This window comes from Callorhinus ursinus, unplaced genomic scaffold, assembly GCF_003265705.2.
Source record: "Callorhinus ursinus isolate GAN/ISIS: 27379988/994484 unplaced genomic scaffold, GSC_fseal_2.0 scaffold10, whole genome shotgun sequence".
Taxonomy (NCBI): Eukaryota; Metazoa; Chordata; class Mammalia; order Carnivora; family Otariidae; genus Callorhinus; species Callorhinus ursinus.
The window spans coordinates 82,684,741-82,700,967 of NW_027397072.1; the positions used below are offsets into that span (position 1 = coordinate 82,684,741).

The following is a 16,227-nucleotide window of genomic DNA, read 5'->3' on the forward strand; positions in this document are numbered from 1 at the left end:
CATGGACTCTTCTCTCAACCATGTCCAGTTTACTGATGAGTCCATCAAAGGAATTCTTCTTTTCTGTTCAATATGTCTATTTTTTTTTTTTACTTTTAACATTTCCTCTTCATTTTTTTCTTAGAATGTTCATTTCTTTGTTTACCGGTATGTCATTTTTTGTTATCAGCTCTTTCCATTAGAACCGTTAACATGTTAATCATCATTTTTTTATTTTTATTTTTTAAAAATATTTATCTATTTAGGGAGGGGGCTAGGGGCAGAAGGAGAAGGAGAGAGAGAATCCTGAAGCAGACTCCCCGCTGAGCCTGGAGCCCCACATGGGGCTCGATCCCAGGACCGTGAGATCATGACCTGAGCCAAAATCAGGAGTCAGCCACTTAAACGACTGAGCCATCTAGGTGCCCCAATCATCATTTTTTTAAAAATCCTCACCCAACAACTTTGACATCTCTGTCATATCTGAGTCTGCTTCTGATGCTTAATTTATTTCTTCAGGCTTGTGTTTTTTTCTTGCCTTAGCGTGCTTTGTAACTTTTTTTGTTGACAGACCTAGTGTGTCAGGTAGTAGGAACTGAGGTAGCAGGTTGTGAGTTTTATAAAGCTTTATGTTATTCTAGCCACATGTTGGACCATGTTTAAAGTCTGCTGTAGCTACAGGTGCCAGAAGCTGCCATTCCTCCAGTGTCCTTGTTTTTGTCCCTCCTGTTGACTTTTGACTTCCCTGAGTTTGTGTCTTGCAGCTCTTTTGGCTGTAACACACTGTTCACACAGTAGAGCTCTGTTTGCTCAGGTAGAAAGCCATGGCGAAAGGAAGTATTCTGTAAATCTTATCAATCTCAGTTTTTTAATGGACCTGTGCCCCTGAACTTTGACCTTCACAAGTATTTCTTAGCTCCTTTTTCTCTATAATAGCACGAGAAAAGCAATTGGAGGCTGAGTGGGAGAGATGTCCTTCCCCCATAGGGATGACTCTGCTAAGTTATTTTCTCCCTTTGGAGAGTGAGCCTTTGTTATGGAAAGTGTTCTAGGAGTATTTCCTCATGATTATCAAGCTTCTCTCCCAGCCAGAGAAATGATGGGATCTTTCTAGTTCTTCACTGTGACAACCACGTAGGGTTCCTGGAGTTGAACCCAGCAAAGTTTGGGGAGCCCCTTAGATGACTGCCCCCAGGAGTTTTTCATTCTCATGCAGGTCAAGACTCAGCCTATAGCTCCTTATCAGCATTCTTATTTTATTGTCCCCACTTGTTTATGACTCTAGTGGCTTCTGGTCCAGTTAAGCAAATCTCAGTAAGGATTCTTTATATTTGCCTGTCTCTCCAGATTTGAGAATGGTGGTTTTCTAGTAGTTCTCTAAAAAGTCCAAGAAAAATTGCTGGTTTTCAATTTGCTCAGTTTTCTTTTAAGTACAAGAGTGATGACTACTGAAATCCTTACATGTTCAAGCAGGAACTAGAAATCCTGCCATTATCGTCCTTCATTCATAACTTCTTTTTATCAAAATGTTAAGAACTTAACCTTTCCTCTATTCTTAGAGAACATATATACACATGATCAGTTCTGAATGATCTATTTAGATAAAGTTTTGATTTAGGATAATTAAAAAACATATTTTTCTTGAGTATTCTATGTTCTAGACTTTTGTTCAGACATATTTAAAATTTTTTATACAAATGTTTTATTATAAGCTCAGACTCAACATCTCCTCAGAAGTAATTATATGAGACCTCATTTAGGTAATCTAAGATTTGTAAGTCAGAAAGAAACAAATCTAATATATTGCTTATACAAGGACCCTAGGAAGAGTCTAGAAAAGCACTCAAGTGTGTGTTTTGTTTCTTCTGTGTATTGTGTGAGTGAATCTCCTCTTTCCCAAGGACACTCTAAAGAATGGTCTGTTGGATCCCCACAAGAGCCCTCCTTCAAATAAAATCTTCAGTTTTGGATATTTTTCAGGAGGGACACTTGGGTTTATGACTCTGGAAGTTTTAAACTTGGTCCAGTTATAAAATGCAAAATAATCTTGGAAGGAGTAGACAACAGTCAGAGAGCTTGTATCTCTCTAATTTTCCTCCTGAGGAGAGGGGGAGTGGAATAAAAAGAAAAATGATCGTAAAAGGCATCACTTTTTGTTGTTATTGTTGTCATATAATACATTTTCAAAATTCCCACCACCTTGCCCCACAGCAAAATAAAATTAGAAATATTTGGCCTACATTACGAAAAGTAACTTACAATGTATATATACAGTATTTTAAAGGTTTCTCTTTTGTTTGATAGAAATTCATGTAAAAATCATCAGCATTTTCCAAGATACACAATTTTAGTACAGCTTTGAAGCAAAAGACAGGTAATCCTGCTTTCTATATTCACTGAAATAAGCAATAAGAAATGTTCTGAAACTTTAACATGTGATTTATTTAATTCAGTTGTGAAACTAGACTGCCTCTTTCTAGGGCATTTTTGAGAGGTTCTCACTCTGGCATATTAAATCAGTATTATAGCTGCAAATGGTTCCAGGTGAAAAGGCAAAAGTTACAAGTACTTTATAGTAGACTTTATATAGAATTTTTTTTGATTTCAAGTGTTTATTTAAATTCTAGTTAGTTAACATATAGGGTAAAATTGGTTTCAGGTGTAGAATCCAGTGATTCATCACTTACATACAATACCCAGTGCTCATCCCAGCACCTTCATGCCAATCACCCATCTAGCCCACCCCCCAGTCACCTCCCTGCATCAACCCTCAATTTGTTCTCCATAGTGAAGGGTCTCTTATGGTTTGCTTCCCACTCTCTCTCTCTTCCTCCCCCTTCCCCTATGTTCATCTGTTTTGTTTCTTAAATTCCACACATGAGTGAAATCATATGGTCAATTGATCTTTGGCAAAGCAGGAACGAATCTATAACTTTTATTTGAAATAGTGGAAAGGCTCATTAGAAGTTGCAAACTGTACAGAGAGCTTTTTCTAATGTAGTGTCATAATCAGAATCTTGACTTTGGTTCTGATATACTTTTATAAAAGCAGAATATATACTTACCCCAGCCCACCAAAACCAGTTATTGTATATCCATTATCAATTTTTTTACAGTCTATATGATGTGGTAGAAATCCTGAATAAAGAGTAAGAAGATAAGACAGAGCATTCTCATGGCCTCATGATTCTATGTGTGAAGGGCGTCTGGACATTAGGTAGAGCAGAAGATTTCTTACTCACCCCTTTGATTTTTCCCTTTCCCTGAGCTCCATAATCGAAAGCTGCATGGAACAATCATTACAAGGACTCAGATTAATGATCTCATGAAATGTGTGCTGTTGCATGAGAAATACTAGAAGTACTGCCCCAAAAGTGCTTGGTGAGCCTGGATAAAGCATTAGATAGGACCTGAGATTGCTGGTGATATATTTTAACAATTACAGACATTTGACTTTGGCCTTCATAACTTTCTCTGAAATCTAAACTTGCTTTTTCACTTTCTGGCTAATAACATGCTTCCTGAGAGGTAGGCGAATGTGATTTTGTCCAAGTCAAGGTAGCCAGAACCACAGGGTGATTTCTTCCCTATTTCTTGTAGGCCCAATATCAACAGTTCCATAGAGTTAAAAGATTTAAAATGAGAAACATGAGAGGGAAAGCTGGATTTCTAAGTGAAAACTTCTTCCCAAAATCGTTTTGCCATTTTAATTTCCAGGAGATATTATTGGCAATTTTGGGAGGGGGGGATCCCACTGGTCGTGTTCTCCCCATACACGTCCTGGTATTGCTAAATGCTGCTCGGTGGGTGTCGCTCTGGTGCCACGTTACAAAAGCTACAATGTAAAAATCGGTTCTCTAGGTAATAGCATTTCTGACAAATTAATAATGTGATGCTTTCCTCGGCCCATGAGAGTTTTCATTACATATTCCCCAACTGTTATTTACAATACGATGACAACTCGTAATTTGTCAAGAAGTAAAGAACAGCAGGAGGAGTTCTAAGAGATGCACGCAAACCAATCTCTAGCGAAAGAGGCGAGGGCACTGGCCATTTTGAAAATTCGCCTCTTTTTGCCCTCCTTCGGTGTGTTTAAGTTCTGTCTTGAGATTCATCCATGCGTAGACGAAAGCAAAAGCTAAAATATAGGTATCGGTAAAAAAAAAAAAAATACTTTTCATTTGTTGGTGTAATCGCCAAAATCTGTTGGGGAAAAATTATGGCGGTTCTTTAAAAGTTAGGACTCTCTGATATAACTTGGAGAAACAATGGACTCATATGGTCATCTGGCCCAAATAAATAGTGATTTATATCGAGTGAGTAGTCAAAGACGCTGATTTCATTTTTCTGTTTTTTATTTATTTCCCTACCTTGTGCTCCCAAGTGAGAGGAGGAATGGCATTTTCTAAATAATTTATTTGGAAGTTTGAAGATGCGACTGGCTGACCTGCCCCTAAGTGCTGGGGGGCGCTATTAAACACTCTTCAATATTTCAGTATATACTGTGTAATTAACTCGCCATGATGTGAAGCTGGAAGTCTAAACACCGGCTGAAAAGGAACATTTCAAAACAGACCATACCCGGGTCGGAAAAACTCCGAGCCCATGTGAGAGAAGATGGGAAGAAAGGACAGGCGAGTTGCGAAATAGCAGAAAGTAAAAGAGATTCAGAAGGAAAAAAATAAAAAGAAATAAAGAGGTAATGAAAAAAGACCTAGTGCTCCGAAAGCTATAAAGGAAAAAAAAAAAGAGAGAAGCAGTGAGGTAGAAATTTATGGTTTACAGCTTGTACTAAAAGCTTATATGATTAGTATCAGAGAAAGCGAGGTTCTTTTTAAAATGACTTTGGCGAGTATGCTGTAATACTCTCTAATAGCTTCTGCAAACACAAACCAGGTATAAAAAGACAACGTAAAAATCTGTTGCCAAAATCTGGGAGACATTTCTACTAATGCAAGGTTTATGGAACAACTGCTTCTGAAAATTTACATTGCTAACCACCCCATGCTATGCTGCCTGAACCAAAGCTTGCTTGCTTATCTAAAGGTAAGGAGGAAGGTCTTTCACTGATTCTACATCCTTTTCCAGATCTCCTGTGAAGTCCACGTCTGTATGAACAACACATTAAGCTACCTTCCTGTGGTGTGAGTATGCTTTTCTGGTCAGAGAGTGGTGCCGTTTCCTAATTTCATCAGTGAAAACCTTTCCATGGCAGCAATTGGGTGTTTGGGAACGTGGGGATTGGAGTGGTTTGGGAGACCAATGCTGGTATGTTGAACCGTGGGATGACCATTTGCCCACAAGAAAAATGGCTAAGGAAAGGTCAAAAAATGAAGAGGTGCATATTTGGAAGTTGTATGTTCTGGGTATTAAAAAATAGTTTCCTTAGTCCATCTCTTCAAAGTGTCAGAGATCAAAGCAGTGGGTTGATCCTTATGATCATAGGATGAGCCATAAGAACAAGACAAGATGGAAGCTGGCTTGATGCTGTACGCTTGACCAGGTGCTCACAGATCAATTTGCCACCTATCGATGTGTGAAAGGGAATACAGGAAAGTCTGAGTTGACTGAGAATTAGAACAGGAAACTACTGGGGAAAATGTAGAAGCTCCAGAGGGATTAGGCTCTCAGATTGCTTTGCAAATGTCTAAAAGGGCTCCTCCTCATCTCCCTTCTTTCTTTCCTTTGTTCTCCTTTATTTGAACCTCAGATAAAGGTACTGGATTTAATCATATTCTTCCTTGATTTTTTTCCCCCTTCAGCATCGAGCACGTTGCCCCTTTTTCTTCCTCAAAAGCAACCCATTTTAAAATGTTTACTATGGGCCTGTAGATTATATATTTCTGAAGACAAATAGGTCAGCATGACTTTCTGTATCTGTATTTTAACTCACACAAACAGAGTTAAACTATAAATCTTGCACTCAACATTTCTTTTCTCTTTAGGTTTGTTTCGGGTGCAGTGAGTTAATTACTCCTAAGAACTGCATGATGTTCTATAAGGGTCATCCACCACATTTCCCTTATTCTGTCCCACAGTGACAGGCTGTGGCGTTGCTCCCTCTCCCATCTTCCCTGACGCTACTCTGAAAATCTTCATCCCAGTCCCTTCGCTACCTGAATTGTTGAGGGTGGGGGAGGAGGCGGTGCGAATCCCAAAGGTGTAACACAGGAGGTGCAAATTTAATTTCATCAAGTGCTAGTCTGATGACTCTCCGGAATGACTTCAGCAGTTTATACTTCATGTGCTGGGGGTCCCCGTTTCCTCCAAGACTTGGAAAAAAACCCAACATGGTATTAGCTGAATTTTGCTCGTCTTTTGGGTATCAAGGATTCTCTCATTGCATTTTTAGAAAATTTATCTAGTTACAGTGAGTTTAAGTGTTTTTTTAAACCCTGTTCGCTATTCCTCCAGCAAATTGCCTCTTCATATATCTTGACCGCTTTTCTACTTGGTTTCCTGTCTCCTTCTTGTCAATTTTTATTAGTTCTTTGAAATGTTGGAATATCTCAAGTGTGGATGTGCTCTGGTTAGAAGTTGGCAAAATCTTCTCCTTAAAGGACATCTGTCTGTTATTTTTGCCTACAATGAGTAGTGCTGGATTTTAATGTGAATATAGCCATCATTACTTATTCACATTTTCTAGTGTAGGGTCTTTTTTAAAGACATTATCTCCCCACTGCCACCAGCCTGAAGGTGTGTTACTCTGGGCTTGGGCAGAGCAGCAGAATCCCTACATAGTGAATGGGGAGATTTGACCGCATGCCATCCTGCCATGAGCTGGTTAAACATTCTGTGTAAGTCCGTTGCCCCTACTTCAGGAGCTGGACCTGACATGCTCTGGGTCAACAGTCAGAAGAGGTGATGGACGTAAAGTAGGGGAAAGCAGGAAAAACTGTCACCCGTGTGGATGACCTGGAGTCTGCCACACGGCTCACGCACTGCCTCCATGCCTCCAACTTGGATGGCATGGGTAATGATGCAGATGCAGTCTACCATACAGCCACATGCAAACCTGGCCCATGATTTGGAGAAGCAGGATGAAGAGACCCAACGGGAGCTGCAAGACCTGACCGCAGCCACCTACCAACCAGGGAAGCCAGCTGGTGGTAGCAACATGCATGAGCTGTACCCACACTTGACATTACATGAACCTTTTCGGAGTCAAGAGAGCTAATTTTTGACTCTGCCTTCTATATCATTTCTCTTATAGCCAATCCTAACTCAGAACCGAACAGAGGATGAGATTCTGGGAAAGACCTCAATGCCGCTAATTTGATATGATTTAAAGCCACCACATGAGGTTACTGTTACTTTCCCATGTTCTTGCTTCTTAAAGTGTAGATCATGGACCAGCAGGATCAGCCTTACCTGGGAGCTTGTTAGAAAACTGGAAAGAGAAACAATTTTTATTTTTTTACTTATTTTAATTTGATTTTTTAAAGTATACATTTGATGTAAGTTTAAATGTTTGTATTATATGTTTTTTTTCTCCCCACGATACGTCAGATTCCCATTACCTTCTGGTCATCAATCTTCTCCCCTGCTTAACTGATTATAGAACCTCTTTGTTATGCATCACATTTCCTAGACACAAACTCAAATCAGATCACTGATATATGACAATGTATCTATTCTGCTTCATTTGGTTTTGACCTGGGCCTGCATAATGTCACCTGAAATTGTTTAGTTTTTCTAGTTCTTTGGTGTTGATGTCAGTGACTTTTCAGTACGTTTAAATCTAATTAGGGGAGTCTCCTCTCTTTGCTTTTATATTTATGTTTCTCAGATGTCTGCTAATAAGATTAAAAAATACAAATATGTTATGACTTCCACGTTATTTTAATTCTTAGGTAACTTACAGATCTATAATTATGCTTAGTATCTACTTCCTAAGTGATTATAGCTGACATAGTGATGCATTTTATTTTTTTTGAGTTTGTGTCTGGCAAATGTAGTAAACTTTGCTTATAAATTCTTGCACTGTTCTGTGATTATTTAGATTTTTCCATATAAGTAAACACAGTTTCTGTAAATAAAATTTTTATAGTACCTCTCAATATTTGTACCACTTATTATTTCACTGTGTTTGTTAAGCTATCTAGAACTATCTTTAACAATAGCGTAATAGGACACATCTTTGATATTTGTCTTCAGTCTCCATTAGAAGAATGATACTTGATACAGATATTTGAAATATGATCTTCATCAAGTTAAGAAATTTTCTTTTATTTCTAACATTCTAAGAGTTGTGATCCAGATACATGTTGAAATTTATCATATTCTTTTTTACATTTACTAAGGCAATAACATTTATTTTCTTTTGCTGATCAATTTGGTAAGTTACATTGAGATATATAATAGCAAATCCTAAAAGATCCTTGGATGACTTGAGTGAACCTATCTCAATTATGATGTGTGCTTTTTAATGTATTTTCAGATTACTTTCTGTTGTAGGCAGACTTCTCTTCCCCACAGCAATGTCAACCTTATTTATTCCCAGGATTTTTTTTTTTTTGGTTTAAAAACAGGAAAACATTTAATCCATTCCAAAATACACATCAGGAAATGAAGTGAACCGCAGGAAAAACACCTACGATGGAAGAAGGATATTACTGGCTTCATGCTCTTATTCCTAGAATCCTGAGGCTCTGATGTGTAAAAGACATCATCTTGCCCTTCAGATACTCCCAGATGCCCAGAAAGATATTATATACATCTATTAAGGAGTTCTGGCCTGCTGAAACTAGAGGGGAGCTCGACAGGAAGGAGAAAGGAGCATCAATCTATAATCAACTGATCTCAGAAGAGCTGGGTGACGGTGCAGAGCCATCCCAGACAGGTGGGCCCCTCTGATGCCCTGGTGTGAACCCGAACCCACAAAACGGGTTGGCTCAGGGAATGTGCCAGTCAGCCCATGGTCAGCTACAACTTTGCTATTATTACATCTTCAGCCAAAGCCCTGGGGAGCAAAACCCTAAACTCCTCCTTCAAGCCCCCTGCCGGTTGGTTTCATCATTATCTCGCCTCTTCCAAATCTGAATGTAAGCCTCCGAGAGCGTGATCATCTGGGGAAGGATGTCAGTCACCTGCAGGTCTGGTAATTCAAACCATTTGCCCGTCCCATGATGGAGCACATGGATCCGGTAGGAGCCCTCCGAGGGCTTGCCGTCATGGGCAATGTTGGCAATGAGGTCGTAGGTGGTATTCTTATGCACTGCTTGTACTTCCTCAGACAAGTGCTCTCTCAGATCCACATTTGTAATAGGAAAGTTGACAATAGTTGGATTCTTCTCCACAAAGAAATTGTTTTTAGTGAATCTCTTAATACAAAAGATGAAATATGGAGGGAGCTTGGTGAGCTGGAAGCGTTTTAGAAAGTTCTCCTTGTAGGTCTTATATTCCTTCTCCGTAGTGCCGCTGAACTTGGCCAGGATGTTGAAGAGCGGCACCTGAGGGATAATGAGCTGCTCCTTCTCGTCCTTGTAGAGGGGAGCGGTAGGGAGATCCAGAGTCAGGTACATGAAGGTGGACTCCACCATTGTCTCCTGGTACTCGTCATTGTGCAGCAGCTGTTCTTTTTCTTCTGCGGGCAGATCAGGGTGAGGAAGCTTTTTAGTGAAGACCCTCAGGGACCCCTGGAAAACATCAGTCACAATAGTCTTCTTTCTCTTCTTTGTGCCCCCCAGCGCTGAGTGTAGAGCATTCGGAAACCAGGACAGAAAGTCAACTCCATCCCCTTGCTTGGTGATCTGAAAGGTCTTCTTGCTGCAAAGGACAACAGCCTGAAGCATCTCATGGGGAGAGACATGTGCCTTGAAATTTCGAGGGTTCCAGAGCTTTCTCATCAGCTCCCCAAAACTCTGGACCAACAAGAACATGATATCCCCCGGAGGACGCTTGATGTTCTTTTAATTGTCTTCTTCCAGGAAGTAGTTCCGGAGAGGAGGAACATTAGACAAAGCCTGAAGGACAGCATTGGCATGGTCGTTGGCCTTTATGTTATTCAGGCCCACGATGCCTGGCAGGTAAGTGGTACCATCATATGCCCGGGACAATTTGGCTTGCTTGTCCAAGTTTGCAGTCTGCTGCTTTGTGAAAGTGGGCTTCAACACATATGTGATATCCTCCAGCGAGGAATCGATGATCTCATGGTTGTCTGGAAGGCAGTAGAATTTGAGGGTGTGGAGGTTGAGGAAGACATGGTGGCTAAACTGGACGCTGTGAATGTAGGCATGAGACTTCAAACCCCGGCCCTGAAAGTACTTGCCACACACGAGACAGGCATATGCATTGATATGTGAGAGGGAGATGGAACACAGTTTCTCAAAGTCAAAGTCCAGCACACTCCTGTTAATGGTATCCAGGTATGGGCAATGGCGGCTCCTCCGGTCCTCGGAATCCACGCGGCCATTCTTTGCTCGCACCTCCCGCTCAGGCTCAGAGTCCTCGCCGGCCTCGCGCTCCCGCTTCACCCGCACAGCCGGGATCACGGGCGTCGGGGTCTCCCGCCCGCTCACCGGCTTGACCTCCCGCTTCACACGCACGGGGCTGCCTCGGGAGCTCGGCGCCTCGGCTTCCCGCTCCCGATCTCGCTCCCGCTTGACGCGACCCGAGCTGCCCCGCGACTCGGACTCGCGCTTCCCATGGGTAGAACCACGAGATTCACGCTTGGACCGACCAGACATCGCCACGACTCTATTCCCAGGAATTTTTTAAAAAGATTTGATTTATTTGAGAGAGAGAAAAAGTGCAGGAGCAGGGGATAGGGGAAAGGGGCAGAGGAAGAGGGAGAAGCAGACTCCCCCCTGAGCAGGGAAACTGGCATAGGGCTTGATCCCAGGACCCTGGGAGGATGACCTGAGCCAAAGGCATACGTTTAACCCACTGAGCCACCCAGACATCCCATATTCCCAGGAAATGGTTAAAGAATTTTGCCCTTGTAGCTTCGTAGCTTCTTCATAGTCTCTATGTACAATTAAGGGTTGGGGAATAATGTATTTTCTTGAAGGGAAATAGCTATATAAATTATTTGGGAACTTTTGAATGGACAATTTGTCTATTCTTTCCCACGTATTTATCTCTATCATTTTTTTATGTCAGTGTGGACTTACGATTATTTATTCCATAAGCTAACTTCCAATACTTTTAGGTTTATGTTGTTGCTAGAATTATTTGTGCTTTGGCCATCAGGAAATCTTTCAGTTGGCTCCTGTGTTCTTTTGGCATAGCCCCAATGTTTTTTGTTTTTGTTTTTTGAGCATTTCCCTACTTTCTGGAGTTACAAGTTGTTCCAGTCTCATCTTGTGTATTTCTTGCCCCAATCTTAGCACCAGCCATTTCTCCAATGAGCCCTGGTTCCTTTTATTAGAGAATGGTATTAGAAACCAGGATTAGAGGGGTGGCTTTGCTTTTTGTTACTGGTGTGTCATTTCTCCTAGGCTTTCTTAGCAGTTAGCACTAGGAAATAAATATGTACATTCTAATCCATGTAAACACACATGAATCTATTATTACTTCTATATGTATTTATTTGTACCTATATTAAAGAAACATGAATTTATACTGGTATCTCTGACTCCAATCCAGGACCACATTTTATTCTAGCCCTCCTCCCTTGCTTACCTGTAATATCCCACTCTGATGTGAGACACTTGGCTCCCATCATCCTACATCTGTTTGTTTATTTGTTCAATACCTGTATACATGTACAGTGGTTTTAAATGGTTAATTCATATCCCTACAATGAATAACTTTATCAACTAGAGTACATTGTTTATGTATAGCTTCTTCTGTCTATAGTCTTATAGTCTCTACTCATTTCTGAAACTACTTACATCTTTGATTTATTTTACCAAGTTTTATAATTTTTCACATGTTTATCCTGCACACATTTTGTTAGACTCATACCTAAGTATTTCTTTTTGAGGTGGGTGCTAATGTGTTGTACATTTTGTTTTATTTTCAAATTCCAAATTGTAACATTCTATTGCCGGTATATAGGAAAGGAATCAACTTTTATTCATTCATCTTATATTTTGTGACCTTGCTTTACTGGCTTCCAGGATATTTTTGTTGACTTTGGGGGAGATTTTTTTTTTTTTTTTTTTTTTTTTACAAAACCAGAGATACTTTTTTTTTTTTTTTTTTTGGGGTGGGGTTTTTTTTTTTTTTTTTTTTTTTTTACCTAGAACGACAGAGACAGTTTTATTTATTTCTTCCAACCTATTAGGTTCTTATTTGTTTTCCTTGTCTTACTGTGCTACTAGAACTTCCAGTAAGATGGTGAAGTGGTGAGAGAGGACATCCTTGCCTCCTTTCTAATCTTGGGGGGAAGCATCCCATTTCTTATTATTAAGTACAATATAACTGTAGGAATTTTTTGTAAATGTCTTTTGTCAAGTTGAGAAAGCTTCCCTTTATTTCTAGTTTGCTAAGGGTTTTTGCCATGAATAGGTGTTGGATTTTGTCAAATGCTTTTACTATATTTATTGATATGATCATGGGATTTTTCTTCTTAGGCTGTTAGTATGGTGGGTTACACTAATTGAATTTTTGAATGCTGAATCAGCCTTGCATACCTGGGATATAATTCTTTTTACATGTTGTTGAATTTGATTTGCTACTGTTTTCTCGAGAATGTTTACAACTACGTTCATAAGAGATACTGGTCTGCAATATTCTTTTCTTGTAATGATTTTTTTATCTGGTTTTGGTATTAGGCTACTGTTGGTTTCATGAAATGTTTTGGGAAGTGTTCCCTCCTCTTCTATTGTTTCTGGAGGAGACTGTAGAGAATAGGTATTATTTTTCCTTAATCATTTATTAGGATTCATTTGGGAAAACATGTGGGCATGGTGGATTTCATTTGTTTTTAATTTTTTTAAATATTAAGATAACTTTGTTAAAAGATGTAAGACTAAGTTTTCTATTTTCATTTGGATGAATTTTGTTAGATCATGTTGTCCAAAAAAATGGATTCATTTCATCTAAACTATCAGACTTGTGGCACAAAGCTATTTCTAATACTCCTGATTCCCGAACGAAGGGATCACTAGCCTTTACCACTTCTTTCACTTCTGATATCAATATTTATGTCTTTCCTCCTTTTTCTTCATTAGCCTGTCAAGACATTTATTAATTTTATGAACTTTTCAAAGAACCAGTTTTTGTTTTGTTGACTTTCACCATCGTTTTCCTGTTTTCAGTTTTGTTGGTTCCTGCTCCAATATTTATGATATCCTGAGTTCTGCTTGCTGAAGGCTTAATTTGCTCTCCCTTATCTAGTTATCTAAAAGGGAAACTTAGCTTATTGATTTTAGATATTTTTCCAACACATGCGTTTAATACTGTAAATTTCCCTCTAAACATTGTTTTCATTACATCTTCAAACTAAAAGTGGTGTTCTTATTTTTGTGTAGTTTAAAATATTTTGTAATTGATCTTAAGACCTTCTTTAATCCATACATTATGTAGCAATACATGGTATAGTTTCCAAATATTAAAAATAATATTCCAGTTCTTTTTCTGTTATTGATTTCTAGTTTAATTCTGTTGAAGTCTGAGAACATACTTTATATGGTTTTCATTCCTTTAAATTTGTTATGGTGTGTTTCTATCTTGGGGAATGTTCCATTTGTATTCCACTGTTTTGGATGGAGTATTCTACACACATCAATCAGATCATGTTGATTGATATTGCTACCCTGTTGTTCAAGTTATCTATCCTTACTTACTTTCTTTTATTTATTTTTTTATATGTTAAACAGTACCAGAGTTTACTTTTGTTTATTTTTTTATTATGTTATGTTAGTCACCATATAGTACACCATTAGTTTTTTTTGAGATTTAAAAACAAATTTATTATGTTAATCACCATACATTACATCATTAGTTTTTGATGTAGTGTTCCATGATTCATTGTTTGCGTATAACACCCAGTGCTCCATGCAGAATGTGCCCTCTTTAATACCCATCACCAGGCCAACCCATCCCCCCACCCCCCTCCCCTCTAGAACCCTCAGTTTGTTTCTCAGATCCATAGTCTCTCATGGTTTGTCTTCCCTTCATATTTCCTGCCCTTCATTTTCCCCTTCCTGCTTTCTTCTTCTTCTTCTTCTTCTTCTTCTTCTTCTTCTTCTTCTTCTTCTTCTTTTTTTATCCTTACTTACTTTCTATCTGGGGGTACTCTCTATGAGAGATGTTGAAGACTCCCACACGGATTTGTCTGTTTCTCCTTTCGGTTCTTTTACTTTTGTTTCATGTATGGAGATGATCTGTTCTTATGTACATACGTATTTGGGATTGTTATGTCTTCTTGGAGTAGTGTCCTCTCTTTGTCCTTATGTAATGTCCTTCTTTATCCCTCATAACTTTCCTTACTCTGAAGTCTGCTTTGTCTGAAATTAATACAGCAACTGCTGGGTGCCTGGGTGGCATAGTCAGTTAGGCATCTGACTCTTGGTTTCGGCTCAGGTTGTAGTCTCAGGGTGGTGGGATCGAGCCCCACGTTGGCTCCATGCTCAGCGCAGACTTTGGCTGAGATTCTCTTTCCTCTCCCTCTGACCCTACTGCTCATGTTTTGTCTCTCTCTTTCAAATAAATAAATAAATAAATCTTAAAAAAAAAAAATACAGCGATTCCTGGTTTCTTATGGCAAGTGTTAGGTTGGTATAAACTTCTCCATTCTTTTACTTTTCATCTGAATCTTTACATTTAAAATGGGTTTCTTATAGACAGCATAGATTTGGGTCTTCTTGCTTTTGTTGTTTTAAATCAAAAGATAATCTCTGTCTTTAAACCAGTGTTTTGAAACCATTCACAAATGATAGTGATTATCGATATAGCTAGATTGAAATCTATCACTTTTTTTTAAAAGATTTTATTTATTTATTTGAGAGAGAGAGAGAATGAGAGATAGAGAGCATGAGAGGGAAGAGGGTCAGAGGGAGAAGCAGACTCCCCGCCGAGCAGGGAGTCCGATGTGGGACTCGATCCCGGCACTCCAGGATCATGACCTGAGCCGAAGGCAGTCGCTTAACCAACTGAGCCACCCAGGCGCCCCTGAAATCTATCACCTTTATAAATGTTTCTATTCACTGCATATGTTTTTTATGTCTTTTTCTGCCCCTCTGCTTTTAATTGAGCCTTTAATATTATTAACCTATAAGAGTATTTTCATATTTCATATCTGCTCCTTCTGATGTTGCTGTCTTTCATTTCTTTTATTCATATGTTATAATCTCCCAATACATGGTTACTATTGTTGTATTAAAATTATCTTTTAATTGTGAATAAAAAATAACAAATATATATATATTTTAATTTATTACCTCTCAAGTGTTCTCCTTTCATTACATAGATCCATGTTTTTGACCTAGATTTCTTTCTGCCTGAAGAACTGCTTTTAATATTTTATTCAGGATGAGTCTACTGGCAATTAACTTTTTCAGTTTTTGTGTATCTGAGAAAGTTTTTTTTTTCTACTTCACTTTTGAAGATTTATTTCACTGCATGTATAATTTTAGTTCAGTGGGTTTTCCCTCCTTCAATAATTTAAATATTTCATTCCACTCTTCTCTTGTGTGATTTCTGAAGAGAAGGCCAATGTAAATTTTGTCCTTGTTCTTGATGTGTAAGGTATATTTTCTTTCTGACTTCTTTTAAGATTTTATCTTTGTCTTAGGTTTTCTGAAGTTTGAGACATACCTTTTTTTTTTTTTTTTAATTTAACCTCTTTTGTTTTCTGACCTTCCTAGATTGGGGGTGTGGTATCTGTCAATTGATACTGGAAAGATTTCAACCACTATTACTTCAAAGATTTCTGCTACTCTATTCTTTCTTCTCCTGGTATTTTTCTCCTTCCATTTCATTTTGTAAAATTTTGATTGAATAATCTCCAAATTCAAATTATTTTCTCACCTGTGTTGAGTTCACTAATGAATGCATCAAAGGCATTCTTTATTTCAGTTACTGTGTCTTTCATTTTTAGTTTATTTCCTATAGTTTCCTTCTTTTTACTGGTATTACTGGTGGGTCTTGCATACTTTCTATTTTTTCCATTAGCATACTTAACATATACATATTAATCATGGTTACTTTAAGTTATTTTTGTTCCCATATCAGTGTTTTATCTGAGTCTGTTTCTGATAATTGCCCTGAAACTTCAGATTGTGTTTTTTCTTGTCTTTTGGTATGCCCCATAATTTTTTATTGAAATCTGGACATCAAATTTTACTGGGTAATAGG

The 16,227-nt window shown here is 38.6% G+C and overlaps 1 pseudogene; it reads right to left on the reverse strand.

Moving 5' to 3' along the window:
* Positions 1 to 8,496: 8,496 nt before the first annotated feature.
* Positions 8,497 to 10,667, reverse strand: LOC112821708 (ubiquitin carboxyl-terminal hydrolase 39 pseudogene; annotated as a pseudogene).
* Positions 10,668 to 16,227: the final 5,560 nt, after the last annotated feature.